Source organism: Lissotriton helveticus, chromosome 6 (genome assembly GCF_964261635.1).
Source record: "Lissotriton helveticus chromosome 6, aLisHel1.1, whole genome shotgun sequence".
Lineage (NCBI taxonomy): Eukaryota > Metazoa > Chordata > Amphibia > Caudata > Salamandridae > Lissotriton > Lissotriton helveticus.
The window spans coordinates 1,855,105,681-1,855,128,260 of NC_136067.1; the positions used below are offsets into that span (position 1 = coordinate 1,855,105,681).

General features: G+C 44.3%; 1 pseudogene; it reads left to right on the forward strand.

Annotated features, from left to right (window-relative positions):
• The first annotated feature begins 288 nt into the window (after positions 1–288).
• Positions 289–608, forward strand: LOC144763823 (elongin-C pseudogene; annotated as a pseudogene).
• The last annotated feature ends 21,972 nt before the right edge of the window (positions 609–22,580 follow it).

Genomic DNA, 22,580 nt, shown 5'->3' on the forward strand with positions numbered 1-22,580 from the left:
TTTGTTACTTTGTCTTATCTCTTGTAGATGTGTATCTGATGTGCGTGCACTGGACTTAGCAGGTAGAGTATTTACTCCTTCTGGAGTTTCTTTTACCATTTCTTGTCGTACAAAGACAAATTAAAAATGTATTTCTTATCCTGCTTTTCCACATCATAGCGAACTTTGTGTTGTGCAATGTTTGAAGGTTAGTATATATGATATATATATATATATATATATATATATATATATATATATATATATATTATATCTCCTCTCCCTTTGCTCCGGAAGTGCTGTTGGGCTGTTGGGCTCCGGTTGCTGCACTCCGTTGCTGGGCAGGGTGCAGTCACAGCGGGCGTCACAGCAGAATTATATGCTTCAAATCTATTAAGGAAAGGCCAAGAAGCTCTTGAAAGACCATGGATGGAGAAGAGAAGACCTACGGTGGGTGTGAAGACCCTGATGCTATGTATGTCAAATTGATTTCATCTGATGGAAAAGTGTGTATGTATTTTACCTATAAAGTGCGCTACACTAACAGTTCCACAGAAATACCAGAATTCCCAATTGCACCTGAAATTGCACTGGAGCTGCTGATGGCCGCAAACTTTCTAGACTGTTAAAATAAAGATTTAAAAAAAAAAAAATGTATATATATATATATATATATATATTCACTGAAAAAACCATAGGTTATAGACCATATATAGTTAGGAATTAGCATTTAAAAAACCTTATTTTACTCACACAAAACCATTGAAATTCCATATATAGTTAGTTGTACTAACTATATATATCGCGCACCCGCAATCCACTGCTGATGATGTCACATATTACATCATTCATGACATGGTAAGTGACATCACTGATGACATCACTGATGACATCTCAAATGACATCACTGATGACATCACTGATGACATCACTGATGATAACATCCAGTGACTGTATGTTTCTGTAAAGTTAAAATATGTCTTATATATTGAAGAATGAGTGGATGTATAAGTGTCTGGATGATGTATTTAGTAGGTGCATGACTGACTGTATAAGTGAGGGATTAAATGTGTCTCACTGAATGCATGGGTTAGTGACTAAACTATTTTAAATTGTGCACCATTGTGTCTGTTGTTTTGTAATCTGATGCAATTGTTGATCATTAGCTAACTATATGGGTTATTGATTAGTTGGCCAAGTATTTGTATGGGAGACTGAGTGTGTGTGTGGGTGTCTGGGAGGTGAATGACTCTGTGCATAGATGTGTGAACAGTTGATTCACTAGATGTATGGCTTCAAAAGTGCATGTGGAAACAGCTGTATGGGCGGTTTACTGTGTGCATGAGTGTATTGGTGAGTGAATGGATATCTCAGTGCTACATGTCAAAGTAAGTACATATGTAAAACACAGTACATGTGGTAGTTGACATATATAAATAACTGTGCATAAGAGCCAGTGAATGTGTGAGTGGCTGTATGGATTATTGTGAACTTGTATAGAGTAAATATGTGTTATTATATGTTTCAATAAGTAAGGTGTGTTTAACTATATAGTTGAGGAAATGGAGGTGTGATTGATTCTTTGCAAGACTGTGAGTGTCTGTTTACACTGAGTGTATCTAAGGTTATATTAGAGTCTGAAGAGGTTCATCGTATCATCACATGAATGATGTCATGAGTAATGTCAAATGAGATGTCATCAGTGATGTCATCAGTGATGTCATTTGAGATGTCATCAGTGATGTCATCAGTGATGTCACAGACCATGTCATGAATGATGTAATATGTGACATCATCAGCAGTGGATTGCGGGTGCGCGATATATATAGTTAGTACAACTAACTATATATGGAATTTCAATGGTTTTGTGTGAGTAAAATAAGGTTTTTTAAATGCTAATTCCTAACTATATATGGTCTATAACCTATGGTTTTTTCAGTGAATTTTCAAGGTTTTGTAAATGCTAATTCCTAACTATATATGGTCTATAACCTATGGTTTTTTCAGTGAATTTCATTGGTTTTTTAACCACTTGGCTGCTAAGGGTGCTCGATGAGCTCCATTGACTTTCCATTGAAATCAATGGAAAGTCCATGACGAGTTACCCTTGTCATTAGCGCTGAAGGGGTTAAAAGCTAATATCTGTAGCTGTAAAATGTATTCTTCTTTAAATCCAAACATATATTTTATATGTTTATTAATAATTTTTTTTTTAATACTTTTTTTTGTAAGCTCCCGGGGCGCGGACAGGTGAATGCACGGGTAAGCGCAATCTTGCGGCGCGCCCCAGGGCGCGTACAAATACGCGTCCCGGAAGCGCTATTGCCGCGAACGAAAACAACATCGTGACGTATCGCGTAGCCGCCACGCCTTGCGTCATAAGACACGTATCGCGTAGCCGCGAGATGCGTCTTATGACGCACCGCGTAAGCGCACCCGGAAGCGCATACGATCGCGCAACGTAAGCGCCCCGATGCGCTTACGATACACGCCCGGGGCGCGCCCCGGGGCGCGTAGCGTAAGCGCGTCAAACCATGTGACTTTAAAATAACACTTTTCATTGGTTCAGAACTTTTTATTTTCCAAATTGTGTGAAACCCACCCATTTCTCTCACTATTGCTTTGTACTTGGAGAGAGCAAGAGCTGTTCTGTCTACTCTATCTCCTACTTTTCTGATCTCCAGCAATGGCTGCAAGAGAGTCATCCAGCAGTGATTCAGATGGATTTTTAGATGAGGACCCTCCTCAGCAAAAGAAAAAAACCCATTTCATCTGGAAATTTTACGACATCCCTGAAGGACAGAAAAAAGTCAACGCTCCCAAAGTAACCTGCAAAATATGTGGGAGTAGTTTATCCAGAGGCAATCCTCTGAAAAAATATAGTTTTGGGAATGCTAATTTGATCAGGCATGTGAAAAGAAGACACCCTAACAACTTTGCCAGGGAGAGTGTCAGAGAGCTGGCACGGAATGTACCAACAGATGGCGGCAGCACCTCCACTGGTGGAGCAACACCTTCGGGACCACCCCATGGAAGAATGGTCCCTAACATTCAGCCGGTGTTTGCAGGCATCAAATTTTTGTGCACGGAGTGTGACGAACTGCTCTGCTATGGGGAGCAGAGTGTTGAACTGATTGCCCTAAAGAAGCAGCAACACCGCTGCTCTGCCAGTCCCTAAATTTTCAATTTTTTTTGCTCCTGTTGAGCAGTTTTGCAATCCCTGTTTTTGTTTTTCCCTTGACAAAAATCCCAAAAAAATATAAAATTGTTTTAAAAAGTCTAAAAAAAATATAAAACAACAAAAACAAAAAAAAATATATAAAACAACAAAATAAAAAAAAAAGTTCTTTTCAGAACTACCTCCAATTTATAAAAAGAAGCTTTTTTTTTTTTTAAAAAAAGTCTGTCATTTTTAATCTCCATGGTACGCTCCCCCGTAAGCTCCCCGGTTCGCGTACCGGGCGCTCCCCCCCGCGAAAATCGATTTTTTTTTTTTGATTTTTTTTTCACCCGCGGGAGCCTTTTATGGCCCCCACATCAAAAGTAGGGGGTCAGGGGGGTGTACCCTGCCCCCTTTTGCTAATTTCCCCCCTTTGATTCTTGCCACCTCTTGTGTCTCAATCCCACCGAGACACAAGATGGCGGCCGCTGCGGACTGTTTCGAAAGTTTACAGACACCCGAGAACCAATCAGCTTGCCGTGCGCAAGTCGCGTGGCGCGCCTGAAGCGCTCCCCGGTACGCGTACCGGGCGCGGCTCTAGATATATATCTTTTTTTAAACCTAATTTACTCAAAATTCACAGGACCACATATCTTGAGACCTAGCAAAGGCACATCGGGCAAACAATATCTACAATTTTGCCAAGTTTCGTGGAAATCCATTCAGCCGTTCGGGCTAAAAGTGAGGCCAACCGCCCTATGGAAAACTCAATGTTAAAAACACGTTTTGGGACCCCCCTTTTTTCTCGGCCCCCCCTTCACGAAACCCCCCCAAATTTTCGGGGGCTGCTCAGAAACAAAATGTTCCATTTTCCTGAAAATTTCAGCCAATTCCGTCCACAAACGCCAAAGTTATTAGACATAGAATTTTCAAAAATCCCATAGAGAAAAAATCCTAACTATATATACCTACTGGCGACCGCCAGTAGGTAATTATATATATAGTATATTCACTGGAAAAAAACATAGGTTAGAGACCATATATAGTTAGCTGGACATTTTATTGACATAAAACCAATGAAATTCCATATATAGTTAGTTGCACTAACTATATATCGCGCACCCGCAATCCACTGCTGAGGATGTCACATATTACATCATTCATGACATGGTCAGTGACATCACTGATGACATCACTGATGACATCTCAAATGACATCACTGATGACATCACTGATGACATCTCAAATTACATCACTGATGACATCATCTAGTGTCTGTGTTTTTGTAAAGTTTAAATATGTTTTACATATTGAAGAATGCGTGGATGTATGGAAGACTGAGTGTGTGTGTGGCTGGCTGGGAGGTGTGCGACTCTGTGCATATCAATGTGTACTTGTATCAGTGATTGTATAAGAGAGTAAGTATGTGTTAGTATATGTGTGAAAAGTATGGTGTTCTGTGTTTAACTGTATAGATGAGGAAATCGAAATGTGATTGATTCTTCACAGGACTGACTAGGTGTATGAGTGCATATGATAGTGTTGTAATAATGAGTGACTGTATGTATGGTGATTGTATGGGTGAATGAGTGAATGTGTGTGTAGACGTAGGAATCAGTGAGTGCGTATGTAGTAACTGGTATTGGTGTGTCATGATGTCATCAGTGATGTCATTTGAGATGTCATCAGTGATGTCATTTGAGATGTCATCAGTGATGTCATCAGTGATGTCACTGAAGTATGGTGTTCTGTGTTTAACTGTATAGATGAGGAAATGGAAGTGTGATTGATTCTTTACAGGAGTGACTAGGTGTGTGAGTAACTCCATGGATGAGTGGCAGTGTGTGAGTGTCTGCATAGGTGTATGAGTGCATATGATAGTGTTGTAATAATGAGTGACTGTATGTATGAGTGATTGTATGGGTGAATGAGTGAATGTGTGTGTAGACGTAGGAATCAGTGAGTGCGTATGTAGTAACTGGTATTGGTGTGTCATGATGTCATCAGTGATGTCATTTGAGATGTCATCAGTGATGTCATCAGTGATGTCATTTGAGATGTCATCAGTGATGTCATCAGTGATGTCACTGACCATGTCATGAATGATGTAATATGTGACATCATCAGCAGTGGATTGTGGGTGCGCGATATATAGTTAGTGCAACTAACTATATATGGAATTTCATTGGTTTTATGTCAATAAAATGTCCAGCTAACTATATATGGTCTCTAACCTATGGTTTTTTCAGTGAATTTTCAAGGTTTTGTAAATGCAAATTCCTAACTATATATGGTCTATAACCTATGGTTTTTTCAGTGAATTTCATTGGTTTTTTAAAAGCTAATATCTATAGCTGTAAAATATATTCTTTATTACGCGACGTATCACGTAGCCACGTGAGACGCCTCATGACGCGTCGCATAACCGTGACGTATCGGCTCTGCAGCGCAAACAAAACCCGTAACGTAAGCGTGCCGGAGCACGCTTACAAATATATATATTTTTTTTAACCTTAATTAGACAAAATCCACACGTGCACATATCTTGAGGCCTTGCAAAGGCACATCAAAGAAACAGTCCCTACAATTTAGCCAAGTTTGCTGGAAATCTATTCTCTTAATTTTTTTTTTACTGTTTCTCTTGGTTTTCCCCTTGTTACGCTTACCGGGACGCTACCCGGTACGCGAACCGGACGCTCCAAAAACACAAAATGGCGGACTCCCGTTACGCTGCCGGTTAGCTGCCCGGTTCGCGTACCGGGAAGCGCCTCTACCGCGAAAAATCGCGGGGGACTTTAATATCCCCCTCATCAATCCTAGGGGGTCAGGAGGGGTTTACCTTTTCTTCATTTCCCCCTTCTTTTTTCACCACATCTTGTCTCTCGAACCTACCGAGAGACAAGATGGCGGCCGCTCCGGACTGTTTACAATGTTGACAGCTTCGCTGCCGGTTAGCTGCCTGGTTAGCTGCCCGGTGAGCTGCCCGGTGAGCTGCCCAGTTCGCGTACCGGGACGCGCCTCTACGGCGTAAAATCGCAAAAAAAAATTTTTTTTTATTTTTTGCCCCGCGGGGCACTTTAATAGCCCCCTCATCAATCCTAGGGGGTAAGGAGTGGTCTACCTTGCCCCCTTTCCTTCATTTCCCCCTTCGTTTTTCACCACATCTTGTCTCTCGATCGTACCGAGAGACAAGATGGCGGCCGCTCTGGACTGTTTAGAATGTTGACAGACACCGGAGAGCCAATCAGCTTCGCTTCGCGAAGTTCCGTTACGCGTCAGGTACGCGAACCGGGGCGCTAACCGGAGCGCTGTCACAGATATATATATTTTTTTAAACGTTAATTTCTCAAAATCCACTGGAGCACATATATTGAGACATAGCAAAGGCATGTCGGGCAAACCATATCTACAATTTTGCCAAGTTTCATGTAAATCTATTCAGCCGTTCGAGCTAAAAGTGAGTCCAACCGCCCTATGGAAAAATGAATGGGAAAAACGCGTTTTGGGACCCCCCTTTTTTCTCGCCCCCCCCCTTGACGAAACCCCCCCAAATTTTCAGGGGCTGCTCAGAAACAAAATGTGCCATTTTCCTGAAAATTTCAGCCAATTCCGTCCACAAACGCCAAAGTTATTAGACATAGAATTTTCAGAAATCCCATAGAGAAAAAATCCTAACTATATATACCCACTGGCTATCGCCAGTAGGTAATATACATATATAAACATATATAATCTGCATATCTATATAAATATAAATGCATGCATACATATACATATATGCATACATATGCATGTAATTTACATGAAAGTTTTAAAAACACTAATAAAAGCAAAGCTAAAAAGACACCTCATTACAAACAGAATGGCTTTAACTTAAACGAGGGCGAGATCTATTGCATTTTCAATGCTTGTTTACTTTGGTTCTATCAAGAAGGCATTCAGATGTGTCACACATTTGCCATAAATTCTGAATGTTAGCACTCTAGTTGCTCATTAGATCACTGTAGTAAAGCTAGTGCTCACCAGGGAAGTCTGCTGCTAATCATGGTTTGCAGCCATTTTCCCGCATTTTTTATCCCGCAGACTTTCAGTCCGCATACCATTATCCCGCAAGGTCATTGACCTCGCATACCATTATCCCGCATTTTTTCAAAACGCATGTGCATTTATCGCGCATGCCTTTACAAAGAATTACGTTTTAAAGGCATGTATGGGAAATGCATTTGCGTTGTGAAAACCACGATGACGAGAGAGGTAAGTGGGTTTGTGTTAATTTTTTCGTGGGTTAGTGATTGTGTAGTGTAGTGTAGTGTTGTGTAGTGTAGTGTTGTGTTAGTGTAGTGTAGAGTTGTGGTGGTTGTTTAGTGTAGGGTCATGCTGGGGGTAGTGTTTTAGGGTTTAGGGTTGTGTTGTAGTGTTTGCGTAGTGTAGGGTCATGCTGGGGGTAGTGTTTTAGGGTTTAGGGTAGTGTTGTAGTGTTTGCGTAGTGTAGGGTCATGCTGGGGGTAGTGTTTTAGGGTTTGGGGTTGTGTTGTAGTGTTTGCGTAGTGTAGGGTCATGCTGGGGCTAGTGTTTTAGGGTTTAGGGTAGTGTTGTAGTGTTTGCGTAGTGTAGGGTCATGCTGGGCGTAGTGTTTTAGGGTTTAGGATAGTGTTGTAGTGTTTGCGTAGTGTAGGGTCATGCTGGGGGTAGTGTTTTAGGGTTTTGGGTAGTGTTGTAGTGTTTGCGTAGTGTAGGGTCATGCTGGGGTGTAGTATTTTAGGGTTTAGGGTAGTGTTGTAGTGTTTGCGTAGTGTAGGGTCATGCTGGGGGTAGTGTTTTAGGGTTTTGGGTAGTGTTGTAGTGTTTGCGTAGTGTAGGGTCATGCTGGGGGTAGTGTTTTAGGGTTTTGGGTAGTGTTGTAGTGTTTGCGTAGTGTAGGGTCATGCTGGGGTGTAGTGTTTTAGGGTTTTGGGTAGTGTTGTAGTGTTTGCGTAGTGTAGGGTCATGCTGGGGTGTAGTGTTTTAGGGTTTTGGGTAGTGTTGTAGTGTTTGCGTAGTGTAGGGTCATGCTGGGGGTAGTGTTTTAGGGTTTTGGGTAGTGTTGTAGTGTTTGCGTAGTGTAGGGTCATGCTGGGGGTAGTGTTTTAGGGTTTTGGGTAGTGTTGTAGCGTTTGCGTAGTGTAGGGTCATGCTGGGGGGTAGTGTTTTAGGGTTTTGGGTAGTGTTGTAGTGTTTGCGTAGTGTAGGGTCATGCTGGGGGTAGTGTTTTAGGGTTTTGGGTAGTGTTGTAGTGTTTGCGTAGTGTAGGGTCATGCTGGGGGTAGTGTTTTAGGGTTTAGGGTAGTGTTGTAGTGTTTGCGAAGTGTAGGGTCATGCTGGGGGTAGTGTTTTAGGGTTTAGGGTAGTGTTGTAGTGTTTGCGTAGTGTAGGGTCATGCTGGGGGTAGTGTTTTAGGGTTTAGGGTAGTGTTGTAGTGTTTGTGTAGTGTAGGGCCATGCTGGGGGTAGTGTTTTAGGGTTTAGGGTAGTGTTGTAGTGTTTGCGTAGTGTAGGGTCATGCTGGGGGTAGTGTTTTAGGGTTTAGGGTAGTGTTGTAGTGTTTGTGTAGTGTAGGGTCATGCTGGGGTGTAGTGTTTTAGGGTTTTGGGTAGTGTTGTAGTGTTTGCGTAGTGTAGGGTCATGCTGGGGGTAGTGTTTTAGGGTTTAGGGTAGTGTTGTAGTGTTTGCGTAGTGTAGGGTCATGCTGGGGTGTAGTGTTTTAGGGTTTTGGGTAGTGTTGTAGTGTTTGCGTAGTGTAGGGTCATGCTGGGGGTAGTGTTTTAGGGTTTAGAGTAGTGTTGTAGTGTTTGCGTAGTGTAGGGTCATGCTGGGGGTAGTGTTTTAGGGTTTAGGGTTGTGTTGTAGTGTTTGCGTAGTGTAGGGTCATGCTGGGGGTAGTGTTTTAGGGTTTAGGGTTGTGTTGTAGTGTTTGTGTAGTGTAGGGTCATGCTGGGGGTAGTGTTTTAGGGTTTAGGGTAGTGTTGTAGTGTTTGCGTAGTGTATGGTCATGCTGGGGTGTAGTGTTTTAGGGTTTTGGGTAGTGTTGTAGTGTTTGCGTAGTGTAGGGTCATGCTGGGGGTAGTGTTTTAGGGTTTAGGGTAGTGTTGTACTGTTTGTGTAGTGTAGGGTCATGCTGGGGGTAGTGTTTTAGGGTTTAGGGTAGTTTAGTTGTTTAGTGTATGCTAAAGGCATATTCGTTCTAAAAGTTTTCGTTATTTTAATTTGCGGCCTAATAGTACATGCGGGATTTTTTTTGCGGACTGATGGTATGCGGGATTTCGTCATATATTCGCTAATCATACTTTCTATGGCAAAATGAACCCCCTCATTTTGTTCCTTTTTAAATTAAATGTTTTAAGAGTTACCACTTTATTCCAATCAAGATGGCTTCAGGTGTGCCATACCTTTGTAATAAGTAGGACTGTTAGCACTCTAGTTGTTCTTTAGAACACTCTGGGACATTCTGTCATTGGGCTATAGTTGGGCTACATCTGGCTGATATTTGGGCTACATTTTTTTTTTTGTCTCTGGCGGCCATCTTTGGGCTACATTGGGCTACATTGGGCTACATTGGGCTACATTTGGGCTCCAACATATATATAGCCCAATGTAGCCCAATATATATTTTTCAAAGTTAATTTTCGTAAAAACCACTGGAGCCTATATCTTGAGACATAGCAAAGGCACATCGGGCTACCAGTCCCTACAATTTTGCCAAGTTTGGTGTAAATCCATTCAGCCGTTCAAGTTTTGGGACCCCCCTTTTTTCTCGGCCCCCCCTTGACGAAACCCCCCCCAAATTTTCAGGGGCTGCTCAGAAACAAAATGTTCCATTTTCCTGAAAATTTCAACCAATTCTGTCCTCAAACGCCAAAGTTATTCGACATAGAATTTTCAAAAATCCCATAGGAAAAAAATCCTAACTATATATACCTACTGGCTATCGCCAGTAGGTAATATATATATATTACCTACTGGCGGTCGCCAGTAGGTATACATAGTTAGGATTTTTTCTCTATGGGATTTTTGAAAATTCTATGTCTAATAACTTTGGCGTTTGTGGACGGAATTGGCTGACATTTTCAGGAAAATGGAACATTTTGTTTCTGAGCAGCCCCTGAAATTTTGGGGAGGTTTCGTCAAGGGGGGGCCAAGAAAAAAGGGGGGTCCCAAAACGCGTTTTTCCCATTCATTTTTCCTTAGGGCGGTTGGCCTCACTTTTAGCCCGAACGGCTGAATGGATTTGCACGAAACTTGGCAAAATTGTAGGGACTGGTAGCCCGATGTGCCTTTGCTAGGTCTCAATATATGTGCTCCAGTGAATTTTGATAAATTAACGTTCAAAAAAATATATATATCTGTAACAGCGCTCCGGGTAGCGCTCCGGTTCGCGTACTTGACACGTAACGGAACTTCGCGAAGCGAAGCTGATTGGCTCTCCGGTGTCTGTCAACATTCTAAACAGTCCGGAGCGGCCGCCATCTTGTCTCTCGGTAGGATCGAGAGACAAGAGGAGGCCAAAACAAAGGGGGAAATGACCATAAGGGGGCATAGTAGATCCTCCCTCACCCTCTAGGTTTGATGTGGAGGTTTCAAAAGGGCCCCGCGGGGCAAAAAAAACAAAAAAAAAAATGTTTGCGTGGGGAGCACCCGGTACGCTTTTGTGCAATGGGCAGTGGTAATCTAAATGATGAGGGGGGGGCAGCGTTCAAAGCACATCAGCGTGCATAAACACGAATTTTTTTTTATCTACCACGTACTTGACTTATCTCTCTGAGATGCATTCCCTTGTGTCTCGGCATTGGTAGTCTGTTCATTACATAGATCGCTCGAGGGCTGTAGTACAGACCGCGCGTAGGAAAGGGTCAAAAGCCAGGGGTATAGGAGTATGTAACAAGCGAGCCATTTAATTGAAAAAACTAAACGTGACAAACGGTTGCAGGATCAGTGAAGGTTAATTTTATAATTGAAAGTATAACATGATCAGTTACAATAAAATCGTCCATACGCACACCATGGGCGAGTATCATGGGTAACATTACTTAAAAGCTTTAATAATACAATAATCAATAATGAAAAATCGACATCAATAGGGTGTCCGTATGCCCAGTCAGTACCCTTCCCCGCACGCCATGTGCACAAAGACCGCATACATCCCCCATAACGTCAAGGCTAAGTAACTAGAACGTCATAAGGAGTTGCAAGTCGCTCCCATACTGGCGCCATTTTGGTCAAGGCCAGGCAGGTCCAGAGTATAGTTCAATGTCTCCAATAAGTAGCGGCAGGACCAGAATCCCTTTCGGCAGTTCAAAAAGTTCGTTAGCGCCAACAGAAAGAACAGGGCAGCATGAACCATGACTCAAAGGCGAGGGAGGCAAAATCTTCCCTACCGGGTTACGCTGAGGTCCCACCAGAGCTGATCAAGTTGGCAGTCTACAGTGTCTCTTAGTAATTCGGACAAAAACTGGCGTCAGCATGAGAGCACCACCATCCTATGACAATGTTGTGGCCACTTCCGGAGAGCGGGACAGCAGGTGTATCCCTCCGCCGATGCACTGAATCAGCCTCCCTCACGGCACCAGATGTGGATAAGGCGGCGGACACCCGTGGCAGCGGTATATCCATGGGGGATAGTCGAGCAACAGTGGCGGTTGCCCCCATCGGAAGCCCGCGGGAGTCGAGGGCCAACGACTCTCGTAGAACCTTTAAAACTGAGAGGACGTCTTCAAGAGTGGGGCTCATGTCCGAGCAGGCAAGCAGAATGAAATGCTTTGCATTTGTAGACTTCAGTTCGGCGAAGACCCAGCAGAATGTTATAAGTAAATGTCATGGCACGAAGTTCAGTGGGCGGTTTGTTATTGTGAAAGCTTCAATTAAGTTGAATGGCTGCAAGAGCCCCGATTACACCAGCAGCCCTGTTAATATGCCGATCTTGGGAAAAGTTCCTCTGTTGGATTGCAATGGCTGCAGTGATGGTCTTGGGAAACTGCTTCCGAAAACTCTAAAGGCCACGAAAGCTTGCTATGCTGTTCCTTTGGAAATGCGGTGCTGGGTGATGGAAGTTATTGAAGAGTTGGCAGTGGTGTTTTTTGCGGATTTTGGATGCTCTGCCACAGTCCATGTGAGTTCCAGGGTAGACCAGAGTCGTTCTAGTGGACCAGGCCCAAATCCGGGGAGTCGGCCGCCATTTTGAGCGTTCCGCAGCAACAGCCGCTCTTCACCCCGGCCACCGGAGCGGGTCCCCGGCCATCCAACCGAGTGGAACGCCAATGGCAGTCATGGTGCAGCTGACCGGGGAGTGAAACGCTAAGGCTCGCCCTGCTGCAGCTGACCGCGGGGACGGGCCTTGGCGCGTGGTGTCGCCCCCGGGCTATTTGCACAACGGTCCTCCACCCCTAGGCCGCCACCTATGCTACCTCGACAGGAACAGCGTCATGCATTTGGTTCGATGTTGCAGCAAGCTGCCATGTAAATAGTTATTTAATAAAAAGTTTTACAGTGTTACTTTGCTGGTGTGTTGTATATATTTATAATATTTGCATAGGGTTTGTCGTTATTTTGGGCGGGGTGGGCGGCAGAGCCGAGCTAACTTCTCTTATTTAGTCAGCACATAAATTGACTTACTGGTGCGCATTATTTTGGGTGTACATTTGGGATATCGGTTGGGGTCGGGTTCGTCGTACTGAAATAACCCTTCAAGTTTCTGGTGTCGGCTACTCTCCCATTCACTAGCTCCAGAGAGAGTCGTTCCTAAGTAAGGAAAGTGCTATATTGTTTTTCGTCCTTCACATGCGGATACCATGTTCGGGCTTATTTTTCTCATTCCATTAACCGTTCGATCACCGCCTCAGTCATACAAAAAGCATTCTTTTATTGACCCAGTCGTGCGCCACACATACTCATTCAAACCGTATAAATCAGGGCCCATGCGCACATTCATACCATACAATCTTTCACGCTCCCAGTGATGGTCTGCACTCCATGCAATATCTCACAGCGCGTGTCTATGTCTTTCCCTACATGGAGCACGGTGCGGTCCATGTCCACTCCATTCTTCAGTCGGAACTCCGATGTAACCTACAGAGGAGAAAAGAAAGGGGAGGGGATACAGCATTCAGAGCATGTCAGCGCGCGCAAACACGAAAAAGCTTCTACTTATCATGTATCAGACTAGCTGCAGGAACGTGTGATACAACAGATCTTGGCTATCCCTTTCGCATTATTTTTCTGTGTAACATATCCTCCCCTTCTTATGATGCAAAAAAATGTTTCATTTTGTTTGTCTCTAAATTCGAGTTCCCTCTTCGTGTATTTGTTTCTCAATTAGTCGTATTTTATGGGACAAAATACCACACCTTACATTCGGCAGATACCTTAAGCTACGGTCGACCATTTTCTAACAATTCTGGAAAAAGGGCAGGTGTGACGGATACAAATTTCAATCAATCCAAAATTCAGGCAAAGGGTCAGCATTATCTGTTTTCTATTGTTTGGGAATAACAGCCATTATTCAAAAACACAACCAACCTAGACGATTGTTATGACGCTGATTCCATACTTCCTTCGAAAACTGTTTATTGCAAAAATGTCAGTATACAAATACGGGCCTACAACCATGTGGGCCGGCCACGGAGAAAACTGGAATCGTATATGATGAGGGGACATTTACACTGTAGAAAAACGTAACGGGCGGGCCATTAGGTTGCAGGAATTAAGGTGTCTAACAGTTGCGGAATCGGTGGACGTTAATTTTATAATCAAAGTACGACAGGACCAGTTACAATGAAATTATCTAGATATACATTTCCGGGCAAGTACCATGAGTAACGTTAATTCGAATTTTTAATAGTACAGTAATCAATAATACATCAGAACTTAATATCAATATGGATGTCCAAATGTTCAATCAGTACCCGTCCCCGCCCGCCATGTGCTCCAAAACTGCCTACATATCTCGTGATATCAAGGCTGAGCAACCAGTACACATCAAGGAGTTGCCAACATGTGGGATACATATTATCCAAATAGAAGCAGTCACCTCGAGAATGTTTGTCTGTATGAGGTTCTACAAAATTACATATTCAAGAGGAACATCAAAGAAGATATTGATAAAGGAGTGTATGCTGTAATTGGAAGTGAGGGATGTCTGGTCATTTTGGGCGAGGCCGGGCAGGTCCAGAATATAGTCAAAATGTCTCCACCAAGCAGCGGTGGACCAGAACCCCTTTGAGTAGTCCAAAAAGTTCCATTAAATGACAACAGAAGGGACAGGCAACAAGAACCATCAGTCAAAGAGGGGAGGGCAAGTTCTTCCCTACCGGGTCACGTTGGGGCTCCACCGGAACTGATTGAATTGGTAGTCTACAGTGTTTCTGGATGTTTCAGACTGAAGCTGGCGTCAGCATGAGAGCACCACCATTCCGTGGCTACGTCGTGGCTATTCCGCGAGCAATCATGGCAGTCGCTCCCCACCGGAAGCCTGCGGGAGTCGGGGGCCCCGGTGACTCTTGTAGAATATTCAAGGCTGAGGGGATGCTTTCGGGAATGGGGCTCATGCCCTAGCAGTCAAGCGTCCGAGTTCCAGGGTTGCCCAGAGCCATCCTTGCAGGCCAGGCCCAAGTCTGTGGAGGCGACCGCCATTTCGTGAGCTCCGTGGCAGCCGCCTGTCGCTGTACCGCAAGAGTGGGTGCAATTCAGCCGGATGGCGGGTGAGACGCTGTAGCCGCAAGAGCAGGCGAAACTCAACCGGCCGAGTGAGGCACTGTGCCGCAAGAGCGGGCGTAACTCAGCTGGCCGAGCGAGGCACTGTGCCGCAAGAGTGGGCGTAACTCAGCTGGCCGAGCGAGGCACTGTGCCGCAAGAGCGGGCGTAACTCAGGTGGCCGAGCGAGGCACTGTGCCGCAAGAGCGGGCGTAACTCAGCTGGCCGAGCGAAGCACTGTGCCGCAAGAGTGGGCGTAACTCAGCTGGCCGAGCGAGGCACTGTGCCGCAAGAGTGGGCGTAACTCAGGTGGCCGAGCGAGGCACTGTGCCGCAAGAGCGGGCGTAACTCAGCTGGCCGAGCGAGGCACTGTGCCGCAAGAGTGGGCGTAACGCAGCTGGCCGAGCGAGGCACTGTGCCGCAAGAGTGGGCGTAACTCAGCTGGCCGAGCAAGGCACTGTGCCGCAAGAGTGGGCGTAACTCAGGTGGCCGAGCGAGGCACTGTAGGTCTTCCTCTCACAAAGATGAAAGTCAGAGTGAGGAAACAAGGAGGGGTTTTCATCATTTGGGACAAAAAATAGTTCTAAACCAATGAAAAGTGTCATTTTTAGGTCACATGACCTAGCCTTACATCATTAGGAAACCAAAAGTGAAATGAACCAATGAAAATTTTTATTAACAAGTCACATGACCTGTTATGCTTACGTTACGCGCTCCGGATCGCTTCCGGGAAGCTGCGCTTCGCGCCTCGCTTTGCGCATCGGGTGCGACAACGCGATACTACAGTGTTTCTGGATGTTTCAGACTGAAGCTGGCGTCAGCATGAGAGCACCCCGTGGCTACGTCGTGGCCATTCCGCGAGCAATCATGGCAGTCGCTCCCCACCGGAAGTCTGCGGGAGTCGGGGGCCCCGGTGACTCTTGTAGAATCTTCAAGGCTGAGGGGACGCTTTTGGGAATGGGGCCCATGCCCTAGTAGTCAAGCGTCCGAGTTCCAGGGTTGCCCAGAGCCATCCTTGCAGGCCAGGCCCAAGTCTGTGGAGCCGACCGCCATTTCGTGAGCTCCGTGGCAGCCGCCTGTCGCTGTACCGCAAGAGTGGGTGCAATTCAGCCGGATGGCGGGTGAGACGCTGTAATAGCAAGAGCAGGCACAACTCAGCTGGCCGAGCGAGGCACTGTGCCGCAAGAGTGGGCGTAACTCAGCTGCCGAGTGAAGCGCTGGGGTGCAGCTGAGAAACCTCCACCTGGGGAGGTGGGGGAGGCTCGTTCGCGCCGCCTCTCCCTTCCAGTGCACCCCACGCCATCTCCTGGCGCAGGTATATGTGATGGTCGGACCAGGGCACCGCAGGACGTGTCTTCAGGTCAAACGGATTGTGGGACAAGGTCCAGAATGGAAGAGTCACCAAAAGGCTAAAAGTTCCGCCGGACCCCGGGAGCCGGCCGCCTATGTCGGGGGCGATCTCAGGCCACACCAGGGCAACAAGACTTGGGGAGGGGGCAGGAGCCAAGCGCCCCCTCCGAGTCCGCGCCACCACACCGCCCCTCGGGAGCCTCCGTCAAGCGGCTCATGGAGGCACCGCAGGCAGCGGTTCTTCAGATCAGTGGTCTCACCGGCAAGGCTCCCCTCCGTCAACAGCGATCGTTGGCGCTGTGGTTGCGGCCGGAGGCCCCGCCTAGTCAACGCCCCGGCCTCTCCATCTCGTAGGCCGCAGAGTAGTCGGGGAGAAATCCCGGGAACGGCGGCATGCATTTGGATCGATGTTGCAGCAGGCTGCCATGTAAATAGTTATTTAATAAAACGTTTTACCCAGTTACTTTGCTGGTGTGTTGTATATATTTTTAATATTTGCATAGGGTTTGTCGTTATTTTGGGAGGGGTGGGCGTCGGAGCCGAGCTGTCTTGCAGCCATCATGGCGTCGAGCTCGGTTCCTCTCACTAGTTTCATATTTCTCATGAGGGGTTGTTCCTAATGTTTCTATTTTAGCAAGGTCAAAAAAAGATCCCATTAGTGGCCTACTGATTTTGCTTGATTCCTTTTGTTTTTTTTAACGATTTTTCACTATCTGCAAAGACTAAACAGAGTATTGCGACTCTGTGCTTGTTTGTAAATAGAGAATGAACCAAAGAGAACCAATTCCAAAACAGTAAATGCTTGGATAACAATCAATCAAATGGAGAGGGAAGCAGGCACGACGGATTACAACGGGGGCAAAGGCCTGCGTTACCTACCCTTCACTATCTGCAAAGAGAGAATACTCCTAAAAGAAAAGAGGGGGGGGGCAGCGTTGAAAGCACATCAGCGTGCATAAACACGAAAATGTTTTTACCTACCACGTACTTGACATTTTAAAGCTTTTGATATTTGCTAATAAAAAACCATTGAAATTCACTGAAAAAACCATAGGTTATAGACCATATATAGTTAGGAATTAGCATTTCCAAAACCTTGAAAATTCACTGAAAAAACCATGGGTTATAGACCATATATAGTTAGGAATTAGCATTTACAAAACCTTATTTTACTCACACAAAACCATTGAAATTCCATATATAGTTAGTTGCACTAACTATATATCGCGCACCCGCAATCCACTGCTGATCATGTCACATATTACATCATTCATGACATGGTCAGTGACATCACTGATGACATCACTGATGACATCTCAAATGACATCACTGATAACATCTCAAATGACATCACTGATGACATCACTGATGACATCTCAAATGACATCACTGATGACATCACTGATGACATCTCAAATGACATCACTGATAACATCTCAAATGACATCACTGATGACATCTCATTTGACATCAATGGTCACATCACTGATGATATCATTCATGTGGCAATACAATGCATCTCCTCACACTTTAATATAACCTCTGTTACACCCAGTGTTAAATACAGAATATAATTTTTTAAACCATTGACACACCAATACTAGTTACTACATGCACACTCACTGATTCCTATGTCTACACACACATTCACTCATTCACCCATACAATCATTCATACATACAATCACTCATCTTTACAGCACTATCATATGCACTCATACACCTATACAGACACTCACTCTGCCACTCATCCATGGAGTTACTCACACACCTAGTCAGTCCTGTAAAGAATCAATCACACTTCCATTTTCTAATCTATACAGTTAAACATAGAGTACCTTACATTTTCAAATATATACTAACACATTCTTACTCTCTTATACAATCATTGATACAAGAACACATTGATCTGCACAGAGTCACACATCTCCCAGCCAGCCACACACACACTCAGTCTCCCATACAAATACTTGGACAATCAATCAATAACCCATATAGTTACTCATATAGCTACTGATCAACACATGCAGCAGTTTACAGAACAACAGACATAACGATGCACAAATTAAGACAGTTTAGTCACTAACCCATGCACTCAGTGAGACACATTTAATCACTCACTCATACAGTCAGTCACGCACCTACTAAATCTTTTATTTAGACACTTCTACATCTACTCATTTTTCAATATGTAAAACATATTTAAACTTTACAGAAACACACAGTCACTGGATGATGTCATCAGTGATGTCATCAGTGATGTCATTTGAGATGTCATCAGTGATGTCATCAGTGATGTCACTGACCATGTCATGAATGATGTAATATGTGACATGATCAGCAGTGGATTGCGGGTGCGCGATATATAGTTAGTGCAACTAACTATATATGGAATTTCAATGGTTTTGTGTGAGTAAAATAAGGTTTTGTAAATGCTAATTCCTAACTATATATGGTCTATAACCCATGGTTTTTTCAGTGAATTTTCAAGGTTTTGTAAATGCTAATTCCTAACTATATATGGTCTATAACCTATGGTTTTTTCAGTGAATATATATATATATATATATATATATATATATATATACTTCCAACAAAGTTCCATTTACCGGGGGCTATGACACCTGCAGGGCGGGCTCCAAGGCAGAAATGGAGAATCTGCCGCCGAGTTGCTCCCAAAAAAATAACAGAGCCCAAACCTCGCCTTACACCTGAAAGCAGACTTTATTCGTCTCGAGCACAGCAGGTAATGACACACTTTAACAAGTCTCTGACGCGTTTCGGCGGGTCTCCGCCTTAATCATAGTCTGGTGTGTCAAATAATTTCCAAGTGGATTCAAACCCGCAGTTTGCTAAACTGCGAGTCCCAGCATGCACCTGATGGGTATTCGAAAGTCTGTGCTTGGCTTTTCCAAATTCTTTATGCCAGTTCAAAGGTGCAGCGAACATGGTATTGTAAAATATTTAGTCAATGCTGATTGCCAAGTGCTTAAGCTCACACTGCGATGCTCACCAAATAACGTTCAGGCAGCGAAGTTTGCAGGACAGAGGCAACCCCCTGCTCCTCTCCCTTTCTTATAATCGTGAACCACATAGCCATGGAAGTCCGTACTGGCTGGCCACGATGTAAGCGGGTCCTCCCCCTCCATCATATACTTCCAACAAAGTTCCATTTACCGGGGGCTATGACACCTGCAGGGCGGGCTCCAAGGCAGAAATGGAGAATCTGCCGCCGAGTTGCTCCCAAAAAAATAACAGAGCCCAAACCTCGCCTTACACCTGAAAGCAGACTTTATACGTCTCGAGCACAGCAGGTAATGACACACTTTAACAAGTCTCTGACGCGTTTCGGCGGGTCTCCGCCTTAATCATAGTCTGGTGTGTCAAATAATTTCCAAGTGGATTCAAACCCGCAGTTTGCTAAACTGCGAGTCCCAGCATGCACCTGATGGGTATTCGAAAGTCTGTGCTTGGCTTTTCCAAATTCTTTATGCCAGTTCAAAGGTGCAGCGAACATGGTATTGTAAAATATTTAGTCAATGCTGATTGCCAAGTGCTTAAGCTCACACTGCGATGCTCACCAAATAACGTTCAGGCAGCGAAGTTTGCAGGACAGAGGCAACCCCCTGCTCCTCTCCCTTTCTTATAATCGTGAACCACATAGCCATGGAAGTCCGTACTGGCTGGCCACGATGTAAGCGGGTCCTCCCCCTCCATCATATACTTCCAACAAAGTTCCATTTACCGGGGGCTATGACACCTGCAGGGCGGGCTCCAAGGCAGAAATGGAGAATCTGCCGCCGAGTTGCTCCCAAAAAAATAACAAAGCCCAAACCTCGCCTTACACCTGAAAGCAGACTTTATTCGTCTCGAGCACAGCAGGTAATGACACACTTTAACAAGTCTCTGACGCGTTTCGGCGGGTCTCCGCCTTAATCATAGTCTGGTGTGTCAAATAATTTCCAAGTGGATTCAAACCCGCAGTTTGCTAAACTGCGAGTCCCAGCATGCACCTGATGGGTATTCGAAAGTCTGTGCTTGGCTTTTCCAAATTCTTTATGCCAGTTCAAAGGTGCAGCGAACATGGTATTGTAAAATATTTAGTCAATGCTGATTGCCAAGTGCTTAAGCTCACACTGCGATGCTCACCAAATAACGTATGTATATATATAATAGAGGCTCGTATCTATGGTGTCATGCTTTTTGGGTTTTATTTTGCTGTGAAAACAAACTAACCTTAATATGCAGTGTGTCATATTAGCAAATTGCATTGTGGGTTTACAGACAGACCTTAGGGGTGACCTATTAATATAGAATGGTAAAGGCATTATTCCCTCCAATGAGACACTGCATTCCATTTAATTAGTAACCTAGCCACTAACCTGGCAATGACAAAAGCTTCTGATGATAAATCTCACCATCAATCATTTCATGAAACTGCAACAAATGGTAACTGGTGTCGATTATAGTAGTGGCTGAGCTGTTTTGGACATGGTGGAGATGCTAAGGATAACTAAGGGTCAAAACTTCCATGGCAGATGTCCTAATTTCTTAAGATCCCCCAGAATTTTTTGTACCTTTCAAAATATTATTTTTCCTCCCACTGGCAGCCTTAAAACCTTCTCAATACCACCTAAGCCCCTTGCTTCACTTGCATCAAGGTATCTTTTTATTTGGGTACGCCCCCACATTGATTGTCAGCAACTTTCAGATTCACACCCAACCATCCAATATTGCCTACCATGGTACACAACTCTGAAGAAATAAACTATGACAGTAACATGCAAAAAGTATGCACTGTTGACAGTGCTGGTCATTCAGAATTAATGGCAAGGCATTGTTGGTAACCACTTCCATCCTTTATGTCAATGGTCTCTAAATGGGTCCTCCATTTTATACTTAACTCCACAAGAGTAACGATATCTATTAGTCAGGATTGTCTGCTCCACGAGGTGGTGATAGTAGCTTTGTAAAGCAAATATAGTTTCAAAGAAAATATCTTTAAGCATGACTGAAAATACTAGATACTTTCTTATGAGCAGCATTTCTTGAAAATAAAGACGATAGATAGAATGTTATTAATGTGTCATATGTCATACAGAATGTTTGCCTTTATATTAATTCCTCATCAACCAGGGATACATCCAATGCATGCTCCCCACGGTTCCCCATTGATGCAGGTAAGGTAAACAACCGAGTAATGGGGAAATAAACTGATTACCCACAAGTGGTTCTACTGGTCATCTCTCAAGGAATGCAGATAAAAAATGTTGGTGCCGCATTATTATGCAATCATCCACGACTAACCAGTAATTTCTCCATTGTTTGGAGAAAGGACAGTAGTCACCATCCACTATCAACCAAGGTCCCAATTTAAACACCTGAAAACCTATCCAGTCTATGGGGCTTTCATTCGGTGAAGCCTTTTTCACCAGCCACACCGTCCACGATCCCAGCCAATATCAAAGAATAAAGACATACCGTCATGGAAATGCAAATGACTAGATAAGCAATACCATCACATATCTACAATGTCAAGATGTGAAAAAATTTGAATAGCTAATCACAAGATATTTAACATGCATAATAAATAAACATATTTATAATGCTTTACAAAAAAAATGTACCTACCAATGGTAAGGCTGTCGGAGTTCTATTACAAAGGTCCTCTTTTCAAAAGCAGGGCTATGTCTAGTGCATGGAAATGTCTCTATCTGCGCACTGGCAGGTTGACGAACTGATAGTGTGTAATTGAGTATTTCTCCATTGGCACTTTCCGGGAGATCCCAAATTGCTGTGATCTCGTTGGAACTCCATGCCTTCAGTTTCGGAGGCATCATCCCAGATGGAGCAGACGGGTCAGTTCTTGTGCTGACAGCTGGACTGGTGGCACTGCCTTGACTGTTATATGCTGTCACGGTGTAAGCGTATTCCATGCCTGGGATTAATGCGAAATCATGATAGTAGTTTTCAAGGCCAGTGTAAATTAGCTCCTGGTCTCGATTGAGCTCATAACGTGTAAGTCGACCATTGGGCTGAGCGGGTTCTTTCCAAAAGACTTCTATTGACTCTGGCCCTGCAACTTTCAATTTTGGTGGACTCATGTTTGAGGGTGGGGATTCCATTGTTCGCATTGCTTTCGATAAGCTTGGTGTACACCCTCCATTTGTACAAGCTACTAGAGAGAAATCATACTGTGCATAGGGCTGCAAGTTGGAAATCACTTTCGATAGTTGTCTCCCAGCAAAGTATTCTGCATCATTTACACGTATTATGTAGTTGAGGATGCATCCATTTTGTATCAGAGGAGGTGACCATGAAACATTAATCTGAGTAGAGCTAATGGCTTGAAGGGTTGGGGGACTCACAACA